Source organism: Leuciscus leuciscus, assembly GCF_965113295.1.
Source record: "Leuciscus leuciscus genome assembly, chromosome: 2".
In the NCBI taxonomy this organism is placed as follows: Eukaryota; Metazoa; Chordata; class Actinopteri; order Cypriniformes; family Leuciscidae; genus Leuciscus; species Leuciscus leuciscus.
The window spans coordinates 61,347,198-61,355,202 of NC_138726.1; the positions used below are offsets into that span (position 1 = coordinate 61,347,198).

The 8,005-nt window shown below is 39.6% G+C and overlaps 1 long non-coding RNA gene across 1 annotated transcript in view; it reads right to left on the reverse strand.

The window, feature by feature from the left end:
• Positions 1 to 8,005, reverse strand: part of LOC309492584 — a 335,811-nt gene that overhangs the window by 242,708 nt on the left and 85,098 nt on the right. The gene's annotated exons all lie outside the window — the stretch shown is intronic.

Below are 8,005 nucleotides of genomic sequence, written 5' to 3' on the forward strand. Positions count from 1 at the left end.
AATGCCGGACAGATTCTCTGTCACTCTGGCTCTACTGTCATGTTTTATTATGAGAACGCTCATTAAAATTATTGCATTACCTAACAAACTGCATACGACTGTATTGTTAAAACAACATTACTGTAGTTCCTCAGATGTGCTCTGTCGTGCCTTGATTATATTACTGCTTATGATCTCTGGTAATGTCCATGTCCACCCTGGCCCTTCTTCTTCTGATGTTATTTCTGGTGTTGTTTTTCCTACGGATCGTTTGGCAATTTTCACCAAAGAACATCTTCAATGTAGTATAGCCCTGGCAAAGTCTATACCCAAACAGTATGATCTTCTTGTTCTTAACATGAAACTATCAAACAGCTTTTCTTTATCTGTGGCTGGCTGCTATTGCCCTCCATCTGCACCAGCATGTACCCTAGAGGCCTTAAGCAATGCTCTTGCGCCTTTCACCAGGTCTGAGTTGATCATACTTGGTGACCTAAACTGGGACATGCTTAAGCCCCTTGAGAAAGTTGTACAACAATTTGACTGCCTAAACCTTCATCAAATCATAAATCTACCTACCAGATACAACCCAAAAAGTTGTGACAAGGCCACATTGATAGATGTTGTGTTTACAAACGCACCACTCATGTACCTATCGGGTGTTTTTTGCAATGACCTCAGCGACCACTGTTTCATTGCCTGTTTTAGAAAACACCTTTCTGTTAAACAGCCTGTCGTAATCACTACTAAACGTAGTTTGAAACATTTTGATGCTCAAGCTTTCTTACGCGATCTGGCCCATGTAAGCTTGAATAGAGTCAACCTGATTCCCACTGTGAATGATGCATGGTTGTTGTTTAAAGATCTTCTTATTGCTGTGATCAACAAACATGCCCCAAACAAAAAGATACGCATAAAAAACCGCAACAGCCCATGGATCAATCGTGATCTAGTCATTCTGCTTCAGCAAAAAAATACAGCTTGGCGCAAAGCACGCAAGTCACATTCTACCAAAGACCATCTTTTATTTCGTCAAATCAGGAACAAGGCCACACAAGCGGTGAGGGAGGCTAAAGCTGGCTTCTTTAAAGAGCAGTTCACACTCTGTGGTGCGAATCCAAGAGCATTTTGGAATACGGTAAAAAAAACTTGAAAACAAACCCCGGACCATACCATTGTCCATAAAAAATGGATGACATAATTGTTACTAATAAAAATTCCATGGCTGAAGCTTTCAATCACCACGTCATAAATTCTGGCTTTGTTTCCAAGGCGTTAAACCCTATTGCTATAGCTCCTGCCTCCTCACAGTTTTTCCATCCGGCCTGTTTTAGTGGGGGAAGTCCTGAAGGAATTGACTGCTCTGGACCCCAATAAAGCAGCTGGGTCAGATGATCTTGCCGCTTTTTTCATTAAAATTGCTGCCCCTGTCATTGCGGCTCCTCTAACAACCCTTATTAATCTCTCCCTTCATACAGCCGAGATTCCACCTGCTTGGAAAGAAGCGGTTGTGCTTCCTCTGTATAAGGGCGGTGATCAGGCTGACCTAAACAATTACAGGCCAATCTCCATCTTGCCGTGTGTGTCTAAAATTCTGTAAAAACTTGTCAATAAACAACTAATCAGTCATCTTAATGTGAACGGTATCATCTCTGGGGCACAGTCTGGCTTCCGATCAGGGTATGGTTGTGTTACAGCTACCACTAAAGTGCTTAATGACATTACATCCGCGTTAGATTCCAAACAACACTGCGCTGCTATATTTATTGATCTCGCAAAGGCTTTTGACTCCGTGGACCACAACACACTCATCCACAGACTTAGCAGCATTGGTGTCACTGATCACTCACTGGTTTGGTTTTCAAATTATCTCTCTCACCGGGTTCAACGTGTAAAATTTCAAAACCTTTTCTCCCACTCCCTTCCGGTCACCAGGGGTGTCCCCCAAGGCTCCATCCTTGGCCCTAAACTTTTCTCAATTTATATTAATAACATTCCCCAGGGAGTTGTTAATTCCCTCATTCACTTATATGCTGATGATACAATCCTTTATGCAACAGGTTCCTCCCCAGATGTTGTTCAAGCTACCTTGCAAGATAGCTTTTTCCAACTACAGCAGTCGTTTAAACAACTCAAACTCACTCTCAATACCTCCAAAACAAAAATCAAGTGGTTTTACCGTAAGGGTACTACGCCACCTCCTGCCCTTAACATCACCACCTGCAATGGGACTATTCTAGAACAAGTCACTGCATATAAGTACTTGGGCATCTGGTTGGAAACTTCACTTTCTTTCTCCATCCACATATCAAAGCTGCAATCTAAGGTCAAGGCCAAGCTTGGTTTCCTTTACAGAAACCGCTCTTCTTTCACTACTTCTGCCAAACTTACTCTTATTCAAATGACCATTCTACCCATGTTAGACTATGGAGACACTATATATAGGGTTGCTTGCAAGTCCACTCTATCAAAACTTGACACTCTTTACCATTCCGCTATCAGGTTTGCTACAAATGCTCCTTTCAATACACACCACTGCGCACTATATTCTTCTGTTAACTGGCCCTCCCTTCACAATCGCCGAAAAATTCATTGGTTCACCTTCATTTACAAGACTATTCTCGGCCGTTCACCTCCTTACTTAGGTCACCTGCTGCAGCCAAAGCCTGTCACATATAATCCCCTTTCCTCACTTCATCTTCAATTAAGCATTCCCAAAACCAACTCTGCCTTTGGTCTTGCATCTTTTTAATCTGGTAATAAAGGTTTAAATAAAAAATAAAAAAACACAGAATAGCGGAATCAACATATATTGCACAAATAAAAACAGAAATAAATTAGTAATACAATACAAAGGATTTTAGTGAAAAAGCAAACAATACATATATTTGTATTGTATTCACTACAACCCGTTACAAAAACATTCTGAATGTGTCGAGAGTGGCTATCTGAATGCGGCTCGACATCATCAGTGAAAGGTTTATCTGTCAGTGCGAGTGTTTTTGTCTGTGTTTGGAGTGTCCGATGCCCATCTGTACACGGTCACACAAGTTATAACTAAAATGAAAGGGAAATGATAAGTGATTTAGAATTGTGAAGAAGCTCCTAACCCTGGTTGTAAGCCCTCGACACAAACTGTAAACTGTTCCCTCAAATCTGATTGGCTGATTATTGGAACATGTTGCACTTGGTAAAATCACGTTCACCATCATAAACACCAATGACCCTCATGAACTCCTGTATAAAACACTCACCAGATCTACTGCAATGTGCTTGTGTAAAAAGCTATCAGTGTGCTGAGAACACACAAACACAGTTTGTTTTGCATTAAGGATATCAGACTCACACGTGCCTAATATACGACTCATGTATGTCACTGCAATCGTCTTTACCTTGATTACAATAATCATCCATCAATCCTTTACAGGTGAGATACTTGTTTGCTTTGTTCAGCCCCACAGACTAGTCCTGACTTTAGTAGCGGCTGCTTTGGGGCGACAGGGAAATCGTCCATTTCTGATAAGGTTTGAGGATGCTGATTGTCATAATGATATGTCATATCTTAAATATGTTTACAGGAAATGTCTAAACTGCTACATAATCAGATTTCTTTATCACGCCAGACCTGAACTTGAAACATGCAGAGGGATGAATTCATGTCATGATAAAAACAAATAATGTTGTAACAATGAACAAGCTGGCCTATTAAAATGTAGTGAATTGAAACAAAAGAAATTACCAATTTTTGCATTTCTGTGATACTATTATTTCAGTTTATGTGAAAGAAAATTACATTAAGCAGCCACTCGCATACAGAAAACCAGAAAAATGTTTTATGCTCTTGTTTTCTGATTTCCAAAACATCAAGGCAATAAAGGCAAGAAGTCCTGATATGCAGTGTATTATTAACATAATTAAATGAGAGTGCAGCAAGCTTAAATGCTTCCTTTATTGCTTCATAAAAAGCTTCTCTGATTGTTACTCAAACTATTGATATTGATTTAGATATTTCATCAAGAAAGCCAAGAATATACTGATATCATTACCTTTGCTACTACTATCAAAACATTTATCTATGATTGAAGAACATACTGAGAGTAACAAACCACCACCTCTCATACAATAATTCTCAGTTGTCTGTGTTTGGTGGATCAGAGTTTGGGTGCATTGCGTCTCGTAGTGTATCCAGAACTGCTTGAAGCTCCTCTGTTTTCTCCTTTATTTCTGTGACAGATTTCATGGCCTCAGACTTCAGCTCTTCTGCCTGTTGAGTGTCTGCAGCAGATCTGCTGTGTCGCTGTTATCTGATGTGTTCTCAGTCGACCCAGTGGTTTGGTTGCTGGTGGATCTTGATTCTCGTTGATTCTCTCTTAAAGCGTAATCTTGGCGGATGTTGTGGATTTCTCTGGAGTCGAGAAAAACGAAGAAGACGTCAACAGATACGAAAAGTGCAGATAAAACTCCTGTAGCTGCTTCAGCAGTTTCTCTAATATAAAGAGTGTTAATAGTTTGTACTGTATGTTCTGTAAAAAATAAAGGCAAATTTCCATATGTACTTTTTTATAGCAAATTGAAAGAACAACTAAATATTTTAATAAGGTAACTCACCTTTTCTCTAAGACATTTAATGATGAAAGGCCTGGTCAGGATCTCACTGACAGACGAGCGGTTCGCTGGATCCGCCTGAAGTGTCTTTTACCAGCTGACGAAGATCCTCAGAGAAGGTCTCAGGAAGAGATTCATAGGAAGATGTGAGTATCTTTTTAACAGTCTCAACTTGTGAGTATTGCAGGAAACTACACACAAAAAATGGTAAAGAGTAAGTCAAAAGTTTGTAAATCAATGCAAAGAAAGAGAGAGAGGAGCAGACAGGATATTTTGCCAAAAAAAAATTGTTTTGTCCCATGAAAGAAAGAAAATTAATTGATTTTAAAAAATAAATAAACTATGGTTGAATTGCAGAAGAGAACTTGTCGACTTGTCATGATTGACTTCGTACATTTTGCCAAGATGTTAGTTGCCAAAATATCAGTTTCAGGTCAAATAATCACCAGGTATTCCAGAAAGCAAGGTTATCTTACCATCAAACATACGTGTTTTTACCTGTTCATACCTGTGTTAATGCTAATTGCATAATATCTGGCAACGGTGTGTATTTTCATTGGAATTTTACTATTTCACCGCCATTTCCTTTAATGAGAATCGTGCAATCTCAATGCACTTTCATGACAGCAAAGCAGTTGAAGATTTGTATCTCCTCATATTACAGAAAGAATGTTTTTAATCAAATCAAAAAGGATGGAAAATATGCAGATTCTGCCAGAATTTAATGACATTTGATTACTTGTTTATTCTATCAATCTTCATGTAAAAAAAAAAGCTTTATTAAACAAACAAGCTATTTTAAATGCATCCACTTTATCAGCACCAGGGATTGTGATGTTGACTGCAGATCGCTGGTCGACAGCTTGTGTGTGTCAGGGTCCTAATGTTCTCCAGATTCAGGGTCTGTTAACACACATTAAAGGGGTGATGAACTGAGAAATCAAAATTTCCTTGAGCTTTTGACATATAAGAGATCATCATACTATAATAATATCCTGTAAGTTTCAGAACTGAAAACTACCTTGTTAGTCCAATAAAAGCTTGTATAGACATCAGGCACAGCAAACGACTCGTTTTTCAAAGTGGGGAACTATGACGTCAAAGAGGATAAAACACCGCCTCCACAAAAGAAGATCAACGCCTACTTCAACACGGCCTGTTTAGCCCCGCCCACCGATTCGCCCTAAACATGCTAAATAACCATAGACAGTAAAAGAAATGGACACAGCGATCCCATTGGAACTCAATTGAGACAAGTGAAGCCCATTTTTAGCGATTTTTAGCACTTCCATTTCTGACGCGCAGACTCAAACCGACACGGACCATGTGAGCAACCCGTCTGTCTTCTAGTAGCTGTGCCAAGAGAAATCTGAATCATTCCCTTCCGAATCTTGCAGAGACGGAGAGTGTGAGTAGGAGCTGTCCATGAGCTGGAGCAGGAGAAACTTTTGCTAAGTATTCTGATTAATTATTTTGTCATTTTGCCTCCACGTCCCCCCGATTGCCCGCGAGCTTCTCCTCCCGTCCATACAGTAATCTCTCTACTGTGCGACAGAGAGTCGTGTGGTTATGACGCAATCGTTAGCCTACTTTTACAAAAACTGCTTCTACGGGGCCATAACATAAGCTACAAGGTAATGGAGCATTTTATACATTGTCGTGTTTCTTTAGAAATACATAATGGAGTCTTCAAACGCCTCAGATGTAAAGTTATTCGCTGTCAAATTGACGCCAAAATGAATGGGAGTCAATGGAATGCTAACTGAAGGTGAAGTTCTGCTACAAGATGGTGGCACGCGGCCGGCTTCAACTTCCGGTCGACTTCCTTGCCGCCTGTAAATAACATAGGACGACATGATAATTGCTAAACCGGATCGAGCTACTTCCAAGCAATAAACATGCTGTTTACTAAATATTGTGCAGCGCCTGTTTGTGGAAGAAGACAGTCTGCATAAGCTTCCTTCGGATTCCAGCATGGTTAAACTTTATTAAATCAGTCAATCACAATTTCCCGACACGGATCTGCCAGCAACATGTAAGCAACCATGTGTATTCTAATGCCTGATCTGCGATCAGTGATTTCTGTGTAACTATTCAAGTTCAGATATCTTTCTCTTAAAATCGTTCAATACTGTTTATGCATCAGTGACTAAACGATCAACTTCACATCATTTCTCGTAGTATTATGAAAATAATCTTTTTTAAACTGTTATTAAATTAAATACAGAAAGCGATCAAAGAACGATCCCTTTCCAATCGCCCAAGCTGTCAATCAAACAGCACAGCGCGAGCCGCGAGAGCTTATCTGGACACTTACCAAACTCGTGATGAAATAATGACACTGTTACACTACAGAACGAAGCTCTTACTGTGTATTCACATCGTGTTTGCATTGTGATTTGGTGTAAGCATTTGTGAGAGTGCAAAAATTGCGTTGCAATGATAAGATCTTTATTCACGCGATCAACAGACTGTCTGTCATCTGCTCAGTCAGTGCTCATCATGCTGCAACCTTTCATGTGATGGAATAGATTTAAATATAATGCTTTAAAATTTAAATGATACTTTTCGCGATTTGTTAATCTCGATAGCTGTAATAGTAAAAACTTAGTAAAAGTTTTCGAGAGAGTTTCATTTCATATGCAAGCATGTCAGCCTAGGGCTGGGCGATTTTTTCGATTAATTCGAATTTACGTTTTAAGACGATTTATTTTTTTTATTAAATCGAGGTATCGCAATTTTTTAATAAAAAAAAAAAATAGATATTGTAATTGCACCAATGGCAGAATAATCACAGCCGTCACCATGTTAACCCGGGACGGAACCACAATCGCCGTCCCCGCGCAACAGGACCACAACGGGCGGCACGTCACCATGGTTACAGATGGCAAAGAGATGCATTTTTCCTTCCTTTCCAAGTTCCAAATTCATCTGAAGCCTATTTCATAGCTTAATGTGAGGGACAGAAGTCTATTTACATCATTAAAGTTTACGAAAACTCGTTTTCCCTCCTCTGCGGCTGTCATTCTCCATTCGGTATTCAAACAGCGCGCGCGCCTCTTCCGGTTACAGCAGCATACATGCACGGTAAAACTCTCTCCAATAATGATATTAGCATTATAATGCTTGATCTGTAGAGAAAAGGCTGTGGATTTGCATAAAATGACTTTATTTTGTTGGAGTTTGTTGCTGTTTTTAAACGACTCGCGCTACCGTGTGCCTGTTAGATCACACACATCACAAGGACTAAATCGGCATCAAACGCACAATAACTGGAATTTAAAACTGTGAAGAAACAAATCATCAATAAACTGTTGGACAGATAGACACTAGGATTTGTGCGCTCGACATTTCTTCGCTTTGTGCCGTGAACTTTTAAATGCGCACTTGTGCAGCGCAGTTTATTAACATGCTTTATGTT